Genomic DNA, 18,619 nt, shown 5'->3' on the forward strand with positions numbered 1-18,619 from the left:
GGAGATCCCCGGTGCCAAGCGAGGAGGCCGCGACTGAAGGAGAGTCACGAGGAGCGGGAGCTCTCCTCCTCCAGCCGCCGTCAGACCCGGTGAGTGGGGCAGGGAAAGCTAGTGCAGGGATGAGGGCGTCGGGGCACATTGTCGGTGCCCGCCCCTCCCCTGCAGTACACGGGCCTGAGAGAGGCCAGTAGAGTTGAGCCCAGAGAGGCTCGTGGGACCTTCCCTTTTGTGCTGAGTCCCCCGTGAGGGACTCCAACGAAGCCCGCCTGTGAGAGCAGGAGCCCCGAGGCTCCTGGGGTGCAATTTGTTCTTTGAGCCCCGAGTGGCTCTCCAGTTGTTCTGGGGTCCCCCGAGAGGGGCCCCCTGGCCACATTCGTGACGAGCCCTGAGAGGCTCAGGGCATTTCCTGTTCTTGAGCCCAGAGAGGCTCCCCCGCCCAGTGAGGCGACCTTCCTTCATTCTGCGAGCCCAGAGAGGCTCTGAGGGTGCCATTAGTATTCAGAGCCCAGAGAAGCTGCATTGCCTCGTTTTGAGCCCTGAGAGGCTCAGGGGCATAATTGATATTCGGAGCCCAGTGAGGCTCTTGAGAGACAGTCAGTTGGGCAGAGCCTGCGAGGCTCCAGCGTTGGGCCATTATTGATGATTCAGCTGCCCAGCACTTTGTCTGCAGCTGCTACGTTTAGGCCCTGACATTTGGACACAGGGCGTCCTAGCCCTAGAGAGGCCAGTTGGCCTAGGGACAGTCACAGGTTGTGGCTCATGTGGGTTTTGCGCAATTGCTTGTGCTTGCACCTCTGAATGTGTTGAGAATACGTCATGTGCCTTGTTCTACACCGCTGAATGTTCTTATGCATCATGTGCCTTGCTCTTACACCACTGAATGTATTTTATGCATCATGTGTTATTTGCACCTCTGAATGTGTTTAGGCGTCATGTGTTTTCCTTCCTTACACCTCTGAATGAATGTTATGCATTGCATCATGTGTTATGTTCTTACACCCCTACAAGTATTGTGATACTTAGGTGGTTGTTTTTCTCCTAGTGCAGGTGGTGCTAGTGAGGTACTGGTTGTGTAACTTATGTTCTATTGTGTGTTACATGTGATATTTTTTATGCTACAGTCATTATATGATTGATGTGCTGAGTATTGTTTCTACAAAGTGTTACTTCGAAAAGTGCATACCCTTGACAGTGGTCCAGGTGGCCCTGTCTTGTACATATCCCCTGTAAATTCTGCCCGTGCTTGTTGGCACATTGTAAAGTGTGTGTTTCATCTAATGTGTTTTGGTGTAATACAAAGGCTATTTTTATATAACCTTGTGTGGAGTTTCCTTTGTGGTGGGCCTTGGGTGTTGTTGCTGGGGTGCGTGCGCAAATATTTAACTCACATCGCCTCCAAGTTTAGCCTTGCTGCTCGCGCCACGTTACCTAGAGGGTGAGTAGGGGTTATCTTGGCGTGTAACTCCCTTGCCCTGACTTAGGAGTGGTGGTCTCTGATTGACTTTGGCGAAAGGCCTGGCCAGCCAGGGATCCCATTTCTAACAATCACCCACAGCACCTGCACTCAAAAGAAGCAGGATGGCAGTGGCACCATCACCCACACACCTGCACTCGGAAGAAGCAGGATCACAGTGTCACCATCACCCACACACCTGCACTCACAAGAAGCAGGATCACAGTGTCACCCTCACCCACACACCTGCACTCGGAAGACGCAGGATCACAGTGTCACCATCACCCACACACCTGCACTCACAAGAAGCAGGATCACAGTGGCACCATCACCCACACACCTCCACTCGGAAGAAGCAGGATCACAGTGGCACCATCACCCACACACCTGCACTCACAAGAAGCAGGATCACAGTGGCACCATCACCCACACACCTGTCCTCGGAAGAAGCAGGATCACAGTGGCACCATCACCCACACACCTGCACTAGCAAGGAGCAGGATCACAGTGTCACCATCACCCACACACCTGCACTCACAAGAAACAGGATCACAGTGGCACCATCACCCAGGATCACAGTGTCACCATCACCCACACACCTGCACTCGAAAGAAGCAGGATCACAGTGTCACCATCACCCACACACCTGCACTCACAAGAAGCAGGATCACAGTGGCACCATCACCCAGACACCTGCACTCACAAGAAGCAGGATCACAGTGTCACCATCACCCACACACCTGCACTCAGAAGAAGCAGGATCACAGTGTCACCATCACCCACACAACTGCACTCGGAAGAAGCAGGATCACAGTGGCACCATCACCGACACACCTGCACTCACAAGAAGCAGGATCACAGTGGCAACCTCACCCACACACCTGCACTCGGAAGAAGCAGGATCACAGTGGCACCATCACCCACGCACCTGCACTCACAAGAAGCAGGATCACAGTGGCACCATCACCGACACACCTGCACTCACAAGAAGCAGGATCACAGTGTCACCATCACCCACACACCTGCACTCACAAGAAGCAGGATCACAGTGGCACCATCACCCACACACTTGCACTCGGAAGAAGCAGGATCACAGTGTCACCATCACCCACACACCTGCACTCACAAGAAGCAGGATCACAGTGGCACCATCACCCACACACCTGCACTCGGAAGAAGCAGGATCACAGTGTCACCATCACCCACACACCTGCACTCACAAGAAGCAGGATCACAGTGTCACCATCACCCACACACGTGCACTTGGAAGAAGCAGGATCACAGTGTCACCATCACCCACACACCTGCACTCGGAAGAAGCAGGATCACAGTGTCACCATCACCCACAGCACCTGCACTCACAAGAAGCAGGATCGCAGTGGCACCATCACCCACACACATGCACTCGGAAGAAGCAGGATCACAGTGGCACCATCACCCACACACCTGCACTCGGAAGAAGCAGGATCACAGTGTCACCATCACCCACACACATGCACTCGGAAGAAGCAGGATCACAGTGTCACCATCACCCACACACTTGCACTCACAAGAAGCAGGATCACATTGTCACCATCACCGACACACCTGCACTCGGAAGAAGCAGGATCGCAGTGTCACCATCACCCACACACCTGCACTCGGAAGAAGCAGGATCACAGTGTCACCATCACCCACACACCTGCACTCACAAGAAGCAGGATCACAGTGTCACCATGACCCACACACCTGCACTCGGAAGAAGCAGGATCACAGTGTCACCATCACCCACAGCACCTGCACGCACAAGAAGCAGGATCGCAGTGGCACCATCACCCACACACCTGCACTCACAAGAAGCAGGATCACAGTGTCACCATCACCCACACACCTGCGCTCACAAGAAGCAGGATGACAGTGGCACCATCACCCACACACCTGCACTCACAAGAAGCAGGATCACAGTGTCACCATCACCCACACACCTGCACTCTGAAGAAGCAGGATCACAGTGTCACCATCACCCACACACCTGCACTCGGAAGAAGCAGGATCAAATTGTCACCATCACCCACAGCACCTGCACTCACAAGAAGCAGGATCGAGTGGCACCATCACCCACACACCTGCACTCACAATAAGCAGGATCACAGTGTCACCATCACCCACACACCTGCACTCTGAAGAAGCAGGATCACAGTGTCACCATCACTGTTGGACTTGGCCCTTATGGCAGATTCACCCCTAGACTTTTTGCTTGTAATGATGACCTGTTGATGGTGATTTTTGGGTTCTGCACACTTTCACTGTGTCCCAGTGGAAAGTGCGTGCGCACTCTGAGTGCATGTGATGAGATAGGCCTGCCCTCCCATAGGAATGCATGGGGAATGTATGTGTCCCTGGTAGTTCCTGATGCGTGGGGTGTACAGGTTCGAATTTGGTATGTGCGAACTCGTGAGAGTGAATGCTTCGCAATGGTGTGTGTTGCATGAGTGTGTCATATGTAGAAGTGCCACTTCTAGGAGTTGGCATATTAGAGTAAAATGTGTCTGGCGTGTGATTGGCTGGAGCAGGCTGGTGAGCCTGGCTCCAGGAGTCTGGATGCGTCTGCCCCGGTGGTGAGTGGGAGATTAGCATGCTGATGGCTGGGGAGGAGTGTACCTGTGTCCTGAATGGGCTGGGCTTTTCCCTACACAATGCTGGCTCCGCCCCCTGTGGTGCGACTGATGACCCTAGCCCTGCCAGTGAATAGAGAGGGTGGTTAAGGTAAACAGAGTACTTCAAAACCAGCTGCGACTCGTTTCCCCCCACCCTGCACCTACAGACAAAGGATTTAGGTGTATAAAAATGGGGCTGTGTCCCCACAGAGGGGTTCTCTTTTCTGATCCTGCCAGAGGGGGCTGTTGCTGCTGCTGGGGCCAGGAGGACCGCCACTTGGACTGTCTCCCTGCCTGGAGACCCAGTGTGCTGGCTCTGGCCCAGCCTTGCCCCCCTGCCTGCCTCCAGCCCCTGCTGGAGCTTGTGCTGTGCCTACAGCCCTGAGAGCGCTGCTCTCTGCCCTTCAGCGCTGGGGAGCGCTGGAATCCCTTGGCTAGCGCTTGAGAGCGCTTTATTTGGCTCCTAGCGCTGTGAGCGCTTTATTTTGTCCTCTGTCTCTTGGGAGCGCCTGTTCTGCGCTGCTAGCACTGTGCGTCCTTTGGCCGGTGCCCACCCGGCATTCGCTGGCCTGGCTGTGCTCGTTATTTATTCTCGAGTGCCCACCTCGATTCCTTGAGGGATCTCACCCAGCCGGAGCCCACCCGGCATTTCCCCGTGGTCGTGACTTCATTATCGAGGGAGCCCACCCCTCGTTTGCCCAGGAGATCACCGTCACAGCCCCGGGACCGAGAGAGTGCAGCCGCTGACGTCACCCGGAGAGCCATGGTGTGATTGGTTACAGCTGCCGGAGGCTCGCCGGGTGACTCGCGCCGTGCGTGGCTGCCTGCCTGAGAGGCAGGAAGCACCCGAGGAGCCAGCGTCGTCGTTCTTCCCCCTCCCCCGGGCTCCGAGGAGCGAGAGGAGATCCCCGGTGCCAAGCGAGGAGGCCGCGACTGAAGGAGAGTCACGAGGAGCGGGAGCTCTCCTCCTCCAGCCGCCGTCAGACCCGGTGAGTGGGGCAGGGAAAGCTAGTGCAGGGATGAGGGCGTCGGGGCACATTGTCGGTGCCCGCCCCTCCCCTGCAGTACACGGGCCTGAGAGAGGCCAGTAGAGTTGAGCCCAGAGAGGCTCGTGGGACCTTCCCTTTTGTGCTGAGTCCCCCGTGAGGGACTCCAACGAAGCCCGCCTGTGAGAGCAGGAGCCCCGAGGCTCCTGGGGTGCAATTTGTTCTTTGAGCCCCGAGTGGCTCTCCAGTTGTTCTGGGGTCCCCCGAGAGGGGCCCCCTGGCCACATTCGTGACGAGCCCTGAGAGGCTCAGGGCATTTCCTGTTCTTGAGCCCAGAGAGGCTCCCCCGCCCAGTGAGGCGACCTTCCTTCATTCTGCGAGCCCTGAGAGGCTCTGAGGGTGCCATTAGTATTCAGAGCCCAGAGAAGCTGCATTGCCTCGTTTTGAGCCCTGAGAGGCTCAGGGGCATAATTGATATTCGGAGCCCAGTGAGGCTCTTGAGAGACAGTCAGTTGGGCAGAGCCTGCGAGGCTCCAGCGTTGGGCCATTATTGATGATTCAGCTGCCCAGCACTTTGTCTGCAGCTGCTACGTTTAGGCCCTGACATTTGGACACAGGGCGTCCTAGCCCTAGAGAGGCCAGTTGGCCTAGGGACAGTCACAGGTTGTGGCTCATGTGGGTTTTGCGCAATTGCTTGTGCTTGCACCTCTGAATGTGTTGAGAATACGTCATGTGCCTTGTTCTACACCGCTGAATGTTCTTATGCATCATGTGCCTTGCTCTTACACCACTGAATGTATTTTATGCATCATGTGTTATTTGCACCTCTGAATGTGTTTAGGCGTCATGTGTTTTCCTTCCTTACACCTCTGAATGAATGTTATGCATTGCATCATGTGTTATGTTCTTACACCCCTACAAGTATTGTGATACTTAGGTGGTTGTTTTTCTCCTAGTGCAGGTGGTGCTAGTGAGGTACTGGTTGTGTAACTTATGTTCTATTGTGTGTTACATGTGATATTTTTTATGCTACAGTCATTATATGATTGATGTGCTGAGTATTGTTTCTACAAAGTGTTACTTCGAAAAGTGCATACCCTTGACAGTGGTCCAGGTGGCCCTGTCTTGTACATATCCCCTGTAAATTCTGCCCGTGCTTGTTGGCACATTGTAAAGTGTGTGTTTCATCTAATGTGTTTTGGTGTAATACAAAGGCTATTTTTATATAACCTTGTGTGGAGTTTCCTTTGTGGTGGGCCTTGGGTGTTGTTGCTGGGGTGCGTGCGCAAATACTTAACTCACATCGCCTCCAAGTTTAGCCTTGCTGCTCGCGCCACGTTACCTAGAGGGTGAGTAGGGGTTATCTTGGCGTGTAACTCCCTTGCCCTGACTTAGGAGTGGTGGTCTCTGATTGACTTTGGCGAAAGGCCTGGCCAGCCAGGGATCCCATTTCTAACAATCACCCACAGCACCTGCACTCAAAAGAAGCAGGATGGCAGTGGCACCATCACCCACACACCTGCACTCGGAAGAAGCAGGATCACAGTGTCACCATCACCCACACACCTGCACTCACAAGAAGCAGGATCACAGTGTCACCCTCACCCACACACCTGCACTCACAAGAAGCAGGATCACAGTGGCACCATCACCCACACACCTCCACTCGGAAGAAGCAGGATCACAGTGGCACCATCACCCACACACCTGTACTCACAAGAAGCAGTATCACAGTGTCACCATCACCCACACACCTGCACTCAGAAGAAGCAGGATCACAGTGGCACCATCACCCACACACCTGCACTCGGAAGAAGCAGGATCACAGTGGCACCATCACCCACACACCTGCACTCAGAAGAAGCAGGATAACAGTGGCACCATCACCCACACACCTGCACTCGGAAGAAGCAGGATCACAGTGGCACCATCACCCACACACCTGCACTCAGAAGAAGCAGGGTCACGGTGTCACCATCACCCACACACCTGCACTCGGAAGAAGCAGGATCACAGTGTCACCATCACCCACAGCACCTGCACTCACAAGAAGCAGGATCGCAGTGGCACCATCACCCACACACCTGCACTCACAAGAAGCAGGATCACAGTATCACTATCACCCACACACCTGCACTCGGAAGAAGCAGGATCACAGTGGCACCATCACCCACACACCTGCACTCGGAAGAAGCAGGATCACAGTGGCACCATCACCGACACACCTGCACTCACAAGAAGCAGGATCACAGTGGAACCATCACCCACACACCTGCACTCACAAGAAGCAGGATCACAGTGACACCATCACCCACACACCTGCACTCACAAGAAGCAGGATCACAGTGTCACCATCACCCACACACCTGCACTCACAAGAAGCAGGATCACAGTGGCACCATCACCCACACACCTGCACTCAGAAGAAGCAGGATCACAGTGTCACCATCACCCACACACCTGCACTTGGAAGAAGCAGGATCACAGTGGCACCATCACCCACACACCTGCACTCGGAAGAAGCAGGATCACAGTGGCACCATCACCCACACACCTGCACTCGGAAGAAGCAGGATCACAGTGGCACCATCACCCACACACCTGCACTCAGAAGAAGCAGGGTCACGGTGTCACCATCACCCACACACCTGCACTCGGAAGAAGCAGGATCACAGTGTCACCATCACCCATAGCACCTGCACTCACAAGAAGCAGGATCGCAGTGGCACCATCACCCACACACCTGCACTCACAAGAAGCAGGATCACAGTGTCACTATCACCCACACACCTGCACTCGGAAGAAGCAGGATCACAGTGGCACCATCACCGACACACCTGCACTCACAAGAAGCAGGATCACAGTGGCACCCTCACCCACACACCTGCACTCGGAAGAAGCAGGATCACAGTGGCACCATCACCCACACACCTGCACTCACAAGAAGCAGGATCACAGTGGCACCATCACCGACACACTTGCACTCACAAGAAGCAGGATCACAGTGTCACCATCACCCACACACCTGCACTCACAAGAAGCAGGATCACAGTGTCACCATCACCCACACACCTGCACTCACAAGAAGCAGGAGCACAGTGGCACCATCACCCACACACTTGCTCTCGGAAGAAGCAGAATCACAGTGTCACCATCACCCACACACCTGCACTCACAAGAAGCAGGATAACAGTGGCACCATCACCCATACACCTGCACTCGGAAGAAGCAGGATCACAGTGTCACCATCACCCACACACCTGCACTCACAAGAAGCAGGATCACAGTGTCACCATCACCCACACACGTGCACTTGGAAGAAGCAGGATCACAGGGTCACCATCACCCACACACATGCACTCGGAAGAAGCAGGATCACAGTGCCACCATCACCCACAGCACCTGCACTCACAAGAAGCAGGATCGCAGTGGCACCATCACCCACACACATGCACTCAGAAGAAGCAGGATCACAGTGGCACCATCACCCACACACCTGCACTCACAAGAAGCAGGATCACAGTGTCACCCTCACCCACACACCTGCACTCGGAAGACGCAGGATCACAGTGTCACCATCACCCACACACCTGCACTCACAAGAAGCAGGATCACAGTGTCACCATCACCCACACACCTCCATTTGGAAGAAGCAGGATCACAGTGGCACCATCACCCACACACCTGCACTCACAAGAAGCAGGATCACAGTGTCACCATCACCCACACACCTGCACTCAGAAGAAGCAGGATCACAGTGTCACCATCACCCACACACCTGCACTTGGAAGAAGCAGGATCACAGTGGCACCATCACCCACACACCTGCACTCGGAAGAAGCAGGATCACAGTGGCACCATCTCCCACACACCTGCACTCGGAAGAAGCAGGATCACAGTGGCACCATCACCCACACACCTGCACTCAGAAGAAGCAGGGTCACGGTGTCACCATCACCCACACACCTGCACTCGGAAGAAGCAGGATCACAGTGTCACCATCACCCATAGCACCTGCACTCACAAGAAGCAGGATCGCAGTGGCACCATCACCCACACACCTGCACTCACGAGAAGCAGGATCACAGTGTCACTATCACCCACACACCTGCACTCGGAAGAAGCAGGATCACAGTGGCACCATCACCGACACACCTGCACTCACAAGAAGCAGGATCACAGTGGCACCCTCACCCACACACCTGCACTCGGAAGAAGCAGGATCACAGTGGCACCATCACCCACACACCTGCACTCACAAGAAGCAGGATCACAGTGGCACCATCACCGACACACTTGCACTCACAAGAAGCAGGATCACAGTGTCACCATCACCCACACACCTGCACTCACAAGAAGCAGGATCACAGTGTCACCATCACCCACACACCTGCATTCACAAGAAGCAGGAGCACAGTGGCACCATCACCCACACACTTGCACTCGGAAGAAGCAGAATCACAGTGTCACCATCACCCACACACCTGCACTCACAAGAAGCAGGATAACAGTGGCACCATCACCCATACACCTGCACTCGGAAGAAGCAGGATCACAGTGTCACCATCACCCACACACCTGCACTCACAAGAAGCAGGATCACAGTGTCACCATCACCCACACACGTGCACTTGGAAGAAGCAGGATCACAGGGTCACCATCACCCACACACATGCACTCGGAAGAAGCAGGATCACAGTGCCACCATCACCCACAGCACCTGCACTCACAAGAAGCAGGATCGCAGTGGCACCATCACCCACACACATGCACTCAGAAGAAGCAGGATCACAGTGGCACCATCACCCACACACCTGCACTCGGAAGAAGCAGGATCACAGTGTCACCATCACCCACACACCTGCACTCACAAGAAGCAGGATCACAGTGGCACCATCACCCACACACTTGCACTCGGAAGAAGCAGAATCACAGTGTCACCATCACCCACACACCTGCACTCACAAGAAGCAGGATCACAGTGGCACCATCACCCATACACCTGCACTCGGAAGAAGCAGGATCACAGTGTCACCATCACCCACACACTTGCACTCACAAGAAGCAGGATCACATTGTCACCATCACCCACACACCTGCACTCGGAAGAAGCAGGATCGCAGTGTCACCATCACCCACACACCTGCACTCGGAAGAAGCAGGATCACAGTGTCACCATCACCCACACACCTGCACTCACAAGAAGCAGGATCACAGTGTCACCATGACCCACACACCTGCACTCGGAAGAAGCAGGATCACAGTGTCACCATCACCCACAGCACCTGCACTCACAAGAAGCAGGATCGCAGTGGCACCATCACCCACACACCTGCACTCACAAGAAGCAGGATCACAGTGCCACTATCACCCACACACCTGCACTCACAAGAAGCAGGATCACAGTGGCACCATCACCCACACACCTGCACTCACAAGAAGCAGGATCACAGTGTCACCATCACCCACACACCTGCACTCGGAAGAAGCAGGATCAAATTGTCACCATCACCCACAGCACCTGCACTCACAAGACGCAGGATCGAGTGGCACCATCACCCACACACCTGCACTCACAAGAAGCAGGATCACAGTGTCACCATCACCCACACACCTGCACTCTGAAGAAGCAGGATCACAGTGTCACCATCACTGTTGGACTTGGCCCTTATGGCAGGTTCACCCCTAGACTTTTTGCTTGTAATGATGACCTGGTGATGGTGATTTTTGGGTTCTGCACACTTTCACTGTGTCCCAGTGGAAAGTGTGTGCGCACCCTGAGTGCATGTGATGAGATAGGCCTGCCCTCCCATAGGAATGCATGGGGAATGTATGTGTCCCTGGTAGTTCCTGATGCGTGGGGTGTACAGGTTCGAATTTGGTATGTGCGAACTCGTGAGAGTGAATGTTTCGCAATGGTGTGTGTTGCATGAGTGTGTCATATGTAGAAGTGCCACTTCTAGGAGTTGGCATATTAGAGTAAAATGTGTCTGGCGTGTGATTGGCTGGAGCAGGCTGGTGAGCCTGGCTCCAGGAGTCTGGATGGGTCTGCCCCGGTGGTGAGTGGGAGATTAGCATGCTGATGGCTGGGGAGGAGTGTACCTGTGTCCTGAATGGGCTGGGCTTTTCCCTACACAATGCTGGCTCCGCCCCCTGTGGTGCGACTGATGACCCTAGCCCTGCCAGTGAATAGAGAGGGTGGTTAAGGTAAACAGAGTACTTCAAAACCAGCTGCGACTCGTTTCCCCCCACCCTGCACCTACAGACAAAGGATTTAGGTGTATAAAAATGGGGCTGTGTCCCCACAGAGGGGTTCTCTTTTCTGATCCTGCCAGAGGGGGCTGTTGCTGCTGCTGGGGCCAGGAGGACCGCCACTTGGACTGTCTCCCTGCCTGGAGACCCAGTGTGCTGGCTCTGGCCCAGCCTTGCCCCCCTGCCTGCCTCCAGCCCCTGCTGGAGCTTGTGCTGTGCCTACAGCCCTGAGAGCGCTGCTCTCTGCCCTTCAGCGCTGGGGAGCGCTGGAATCCCTTGGCTAGCGCTTGAGAGCGCTTTATTTGGCTCCTAGCGCTGTGAGCGCTTTATTTTGTCCTCTGTCGCTTGGGAGCGCCTGTTCTGCGCTGCTAGCGCTGTGCGTCCTTTGGCCGGTGCCCACCCGGCATTCGCTGGCCTGGCTGTGCTCGTTATTTATTCTCGAGTGCCCACCTCGATTCCTTGAGGGATCTCACCCAGCCGTAGCCCACCCGGCATTTCCCCGTGGTCGTGACTTCATTATCGAGGGAGCCCACCCCTCGTTTGCCCAGGAGATCACCGCCACAGCCCCGGGACCGAGAGAGTGCAGCCGCTGATGTCACCCGGAGAGCTGCGCTGTGATTGGTTACAGCTGCCGGAGGCTCGCTGGGTGACTCGCGCCGTGCGTGGCTGCCTGCCTGAGAGGCAGGAAGCACCCGAGGAGCCAGCGTCGTCGTTCTTCTTCTCCCCCCGGGCTCAGAGGAGCGAGAGGAGATCCCCGGTGCCGAGCGAGGAGGCCGCGACTGAAGGAGAGTCCCGAGGAGCGGGAGCTCTCCTCCTCCAGCCGCCGTCAGACCCGGTGAGTGGGGCAGGGAAAGCTAGTGCAGGGAGGAGGGCGTCGGGGCACATTGTCGGTGCCCGCCCCTCCCCTGCAGTACACGGGCCTGAGAGAGGCCAGTAGAGTTCGAGCCCAGAGAGGCTCGTGGGACCTTCCCTTTTGTGCTGAGTCCCCCGTGAGGGACTCCAACGAAGCCCGCCTGTGAGAGCAGGAGCCCCGAGGCTCCTGGGGGGCAATTTGTTCTTTGAGCCCCGAGTGGCTCTCCAGTTGTTCTGGGGTCCCCCGAGAGGGGCCCCCTGGCCACATTCGTGACGAGCCCTGAGAGGCTCAGGGCATTTCCTGTTCTTGAGCCCAGAGAGGCACCCCCTCCCAGTGAGGCGACCTTCCTTCATTCTGCGAGCCCAGAGAGGCTCTGAGGGTGCCATTAGTATTCAGAGCCCAGAGGGGCTGCATTGCCTCGTTTTGAGCCCTGAGAGGCTCAGGGGCATAATTGATATTCGGAGCCCAGTGAGGCTCTTGAGAGACAGTCAGTTGGGCAGAGCCTGCGAGGCTCCAGTGTTGGCCCATTATTGATGATTCAGCTGCCCAGCACTTTGTCGGCAGCTGCTACGTTTAGGCCCTGACATTTGGACACAGGGCGTCCTAGCCCTAGAGAGGCCAGTTGGCCTAGGGACAGTCACAGGTTGTGGCTCATGTGGATTTTGCGCAATTGCTTGTGCTTGCACCTCTGAATGTGTTGAGAATACGTCATGTGCCTTGTTCTACACCGCTGAATGTTCTTATGCATCATGTGCCTTGCTCTTACACCGCTGAATGTATTTTATGCATCATGTGTTATTTGCACCTCTGAATGTGTTTAGGCGTCATGTGTTTTCCTTCCTTACACCTCTGAATGAATGTTATGCATTGCATCATGTGTTATGTTCTTACACCCCTACAAGTATTGTGATACTTAGGTGGTTGTTTTTCTCCTAGTGCAGGTGGTGCTAGTGAGGTCCTGGTTACCAGTGAGTACTGGTTGTGTAACTTATGTTCTATTGTGTGTTACATGTGATATTTTTTATGCTACAGTCATTATATGATTGATGTGCTGAGTATTGTTTCTACAAAGTGTTACTTCGAAAAGTGCATACCCTTGACAGTGGTCCAGGTGGCCCTGTCTTGTACATATCCCCTGTAAATTCTGCCCGTGCTTGTTGGCACATTGTAAAGTGTGTGTTTCATCTAATGTGTTTTGGTGTAATACAAAGGCTATTTTTATATAACCTTGTGTGGAGTTTCCTTTGTGGTGGGCCTTGGGTGTTGTTGCTGGGGTGCGTGCGCAAATACTTAACTCACATCGCCTCCAATTTAGCCTTGCTGCTCGCGCCACGTTACCTAGAGGGTGAGTAGGGGTTATCTTGGCCTGTAACTCCTTTGCCCTGATTTAGGAGTGGTGGTCTCTGATTGACTTTGGCGAAAGGCCTGGCCAGCCAGGGATCCCATTTCTAACAATCACCCACAGCACCTGCACTCAAAAGAAGCAGGATCGCAGTGGCACCATCACCCACACACCTGCACTCGGAAGAAGCAGGATCACAGTGTCACCATCACCCACACACCTGCACTCACAAGAAGCAGGATCACAGTGTCACGCTCACCCACACACCTGCACTCGGAAGACGCAGGATCACAGTGTCACCATCACCCACACACCTGCACTCACAAGAAGCAGGATCACAGTGTCACCATCACCCACAGCACCTGCACTCACAAGAAGCAGGATCGCAGTGGCACCATCACCCACACACCTGCACTCACAAGTAGCAGGATCACAGTGTCACTATCACCCACACACCTACACTCGGAAGAAGCAGGATCACAGTGTCACCATCACCCACACAACTGCACTCGGAAGAAGCAGGATCACAGTGGCACCATCACCGACACACCTGCACTCACAAGAAGCAGGATCACAGTGGCACCCTCACCCAAACACATGCACTCAGAAGAAGCAGGATCACAGTGGCACCATCACCCACACACCTGCACTCACAAGAAGTTTGATCACAGTGTCACCATCACCCACACACCTGCACTCGGAAGAAGCAGGATAACAGTGGCACCATCACCCACACACTTGCACTCGGAAGAAGCAGGATCACAGTGTCACCATCACCCACACACCTGCACTCACAAGAAGCAGGATCACAGTGGCACCGTCACCCACACACCTGCATTTGGAAGAAGCAGGATCACAGTGGCACTATCACCCACACACCTGCACTCGGAAGAAGCAGGATCACAGTGTCACCATCACCCACACACCTGCACTCACAAGAAGCAGGATCACAGTGTCACCATCACCCACACACCTACACTCGGAAGAAGCAGGATCACAGTGTCATCATCACCCACACACCTGCACTCACAAGAAGCAGGATCACAGTGTCACCATCACCCACACACATGCACTCGGAAGAAGCACGATCACAGTGTCACCATCACCCACACACCTGCACTCGGAAGAAGCAGGATCACATTATCACCATCACCCACATACCTGCACTCGGAAGAAGCAGGATCGCAGTGTCACCATCACCCACACACCTGCACTCGGAAGAAGCAGGATCACAGTGTCACCATCACCCACACACCTGTACTCACAAGAAGCAGGATCGCAGTGTCACCATCACCCACACACCTGCACTCACAAGAAGCAGGATCGCAGTGGCACCATCACCCACACACCTGCACTCACAAGAAGCAGGATCACAGTGTCACCATCACCCACACACCTGCACTCACAAGAAGCAGGATCACAGTGTCACCATCACCCACACACCTGCACTCGGAAGAAGCAGGATCACAGTGTCACCATCACCCACACACCTGCACTCAGAAGAAGCAGGATCACAGTGTCACCATCACCCACACACCTGCACTCGGAAGAAGCAGGATCAAATTGTCACCATCACCCACAGCACCTGCACTCACAAGAAGCAGGATCGCAGTGGCACCATCACCCACACACCTGCACTCACAAGAAGCAGGATCACAGTGTCACCATCACCCACACACCTGCACTCGGAAGAAGCAGGATCACAGTTTCACCATCACCCACAGCACCTGCACTCAAAAGAGGCAGGATCGCAGTGGCACCATCACCCACACAACTGCACTCACAAGAAGCAGGATCACAGTGACACCATCACCCACACACCTGCACTCGGAAGAAGCAGGATCACAGTGTCACCATCACCCACACACCTGCACTCACAAGAAGCAGGATCACAGTGTCACCCTCACCCACACACCTGCACTCACAAGAAGCATGATCACAGTGCCACCATCACCCACACACCTGCACTCACAAGAAGCAGGATCACAGTGGCACCATCACCCACACACCTCCACTCGGAAGAAGCAGGATCACAGTGGCACCATCACCCACACACCTGCACTCACAAGAAGCAGGATCACAGTGGCACCATCACCCACACACCTGCACTCGGAAGAAGCAGGATCACAGTTCACCATCACCCACACAGCTGCACTCTGAAGAAGCAGGATCACAGTGTCACCATCACCCACACACCTGCACTCGGAAGAAGCAGGACAGTGGCACCATCACCCACACACCTGCACTCGGAAGAAGCAGGATCACAGTGGCACTGTTAGACGGGGACCCGAAGGGTCGGCCGAGAACAGGGGGAGAGGCCTCCGGTGAGGGCCGTCTCCAGCGATCGTACAGACGAGTAACTTCCCCCCCACAGATGGACACCACACAAGGATGAGGTCAACACTCTTTATATACGATTCTTTGAAGCAAGGTTATCAGCGGTACAGGGAGGTCGGGACACGAGGGTCCTCTCAATTCTAGTCTCTGAAGGGGAAAGGGTAGCGGGACAGTCTTGGTACCAGGTCCGGTACAGGGGTGGCAAGATGGGGAGCTCACAATCCTCGAGCTCGGAGTTCTGGAAGGTCGGGCCGCGGCAGCGCCAGCAGGCTAGGATGATGAGTCTCGTTTGAGAAGGGCCGCGGCAGGGCCAGCAGGCAAGAGCGATGGTTCACACAAGGATGGGCCGCGGCAGCGCCAGCAGGTCCCGACGAAGGTGTAGGTTGCAGAGGGCCGCGTCAGCGCGAGCAGGCAGGAACGATGGTTCACAAGGATGGGCCGCGGCAGCGCCAGCAGGTCCCGACGAAGGTGTAGGTTGCAGAGGGCCGCGGCAGCGCCAGCAGGCAGGAACGATGGTTCACAAGGATGGGCCGCGGCAGCGCCAGCAGGTCCCGACGAAGGTGTAGGTTGCAGAGGGCCGCGGCAGCGCCAGCAGGCAGGAACGATGATTCACAAGGCAGGGCTGCGGCAGCGCCAGCAGTCCGTCAAGGATGAGTTCTTCAAGGTGTCTCTCGACTCCAGGATACAACTGCCTTCCTGCTTTGGAGCTGCCCCAGTTATAGGTCTGGCCTCCTTTGATGTCCGGACCCTCGCGCTTGGAGGTCGGGAGGTCCGGGATGAGGGAGTCCAGACACCCAGCAGGGGGGTGGAGCCAGCGCCCGGGGAGACCGGGGGCGATCGGCACCTGGCGGGGGGAGAGCCATTGACACTCCTCTCTCCCATTGACCTGCCAAGTGGTCTCTTCACCTCCTGGGTGGATGGTGGTGCCTCGATGTTGGGGCCTGGCCAGGCCCAGGGTTGGGGTCGAGCTGAGGCCATGCGGCCTCGTGGTGCAGTGTCCAAGATGGCAGCTGGGCCGGGGCAATGCTGCTGATGGAGGCCCGGGCCAGCCGATGTCGGGGTGTTCGGGAGCAGGCGTCCTGTTGGGGACGGGTTGCGGGTTGCTTCGGTAGGTTGCCGGGGTGGTTCTTCTGGAGACACCGGGAGAGCCGGTGTTCGGGCATTATTATGCGGGGAGGGAGCTGCCCCTTCACGAGGCCTGTCCAACATGCGTCCCCCCCAGCTGAAGGCAGGGAGAGTCACCCATCTTCTTGGGTACTCTCCTCGCCGAGGCGGAAAAAGCGTGACAGGCCGTCCGCGTTGGCGTGGTCCTGGCCAGGGCGATGCTCCACAGAGAAGTCCATTCCCTGCAAGGAGATGGACCATCGCAACAGCTTTGGGTTCTCCCCCCGCATCTGCATCAGCCATTGCAGGGGTCTGTGGTCTGTCTGTACCCTGAAATGGGTACCGAAGAGGTAGGGCCGGAGTTTCTTGAGGGCCCATACCACTGCGAAGGCCTCCCGCTCGATGGTGCTCCAGCGCTGTTCTCGGGCCAGCAGATTTCGGCTGATGAAGGCCACTGGTTGATCGACCCCCTCGGCGTTGAGTTGAGAGAGTACTGCCCCAACGCCATGATCTGAGGCGTCCGTCTGGACGATGAATTCCCGGCTGTAGTCGGGGGCCTGGAGCACGGGGGCGGTGCACATGGCGGCCTTCAACTTCTCGAAGGCCGCTTGACAGTCCGGAGTCCAGTTGACGGTTTTGGGGTTTTTCTTGGATGTGAGTTCTGTGAGGGGCCCCACAATGCTGCCATAGTCCTTTACAAACCGCTGGTAGTATCCGGTGAGCCCTAGGAAGGCCCGGACCTCGGTTTGGGTGACAGGAGGTTGCCAGGACTGGATGGCAGCGATCTTGAGCTGAAGGGGGGCCACCAGACCGCTCCCCACTTGGTGTCCGAGGTAGGTCACGGACCCCTGGCCAATCTGGCATTTGCTGGCTTTGATGGTGAGGCCGGCCTGCTGGAGGGCGTGCAGGACTTCTCGGAGGTGGTGAAGATGGTCTGCCCAGTGACGACTGTACACAGCGATATCGTCCAGGTAGGCGGCGCTGAATTCTTCGAGGCCCGCCAGTACCTGGTTCACGAGTCGTTGGAAAGTAGCTGGATCGTTTTTGATGCCGAATGGCATCACTTTGAAGTGGTAGTGGCCATCCGGGGTAGAGAAGGCGGATCGTTCTTGGGCCCTGGGGGTGAGGCCGATTTGCCAGTAGCTGCTGTTAGATCGAAGATGCTCAGGTAGCGGGCAGCCCCCATGCGGTCAACCAGCTCATCCGCCCGGGGGATGGGGTGAGCGTCGGTTCGGGTAACAGCGTTCAGGCCCCGATAGTCTACACAGAACCGGAGCTCGGGGGCAACGCCCGGGGCGGCAGCCTTGGGGACCAGTACGACTGGGCTGGCCCAGGGGCTGTCGGATGGCTCGATCACTCCTAGGGCCAGCATTTTGGAGACTTCATCCTGGATGCAGGTGCGCACCCGATCCGGCACTCGGTACGCCCTGTGTCGAATAGGTGGACTATCCCCAGTGTCCACGTTGTGAAGGCACCAGGGGGTGACCCCTGGGGTGAGGGAGAACAGGTTCGCAAATTGTAGCAGGAGAGCCCGACAGTCTTGGCGTTGTTCCGGGGACAAGGCCTCAGAGAGTCTGACCCCTTCCACTGAGCCATCTTTTTCACGGGTCCTCAGTAGGTCAGGGAGGGGCTCGGAGTCTTCTTCCGTCCCACTAT

This window comes from Lissotriton vulgaris, chromosome 10 (genome assembly GCF_964263255.1).
Source record: "Lissotriton vulgaris chromosome 10, aLisVul1.2, whole genome shotgun sequence".
NCBI lineage: Eukaryota > Metazoa > Chordata > Amphibia > Caudata > Salamandridae > Lissotriton > Lissotriton vulgaris.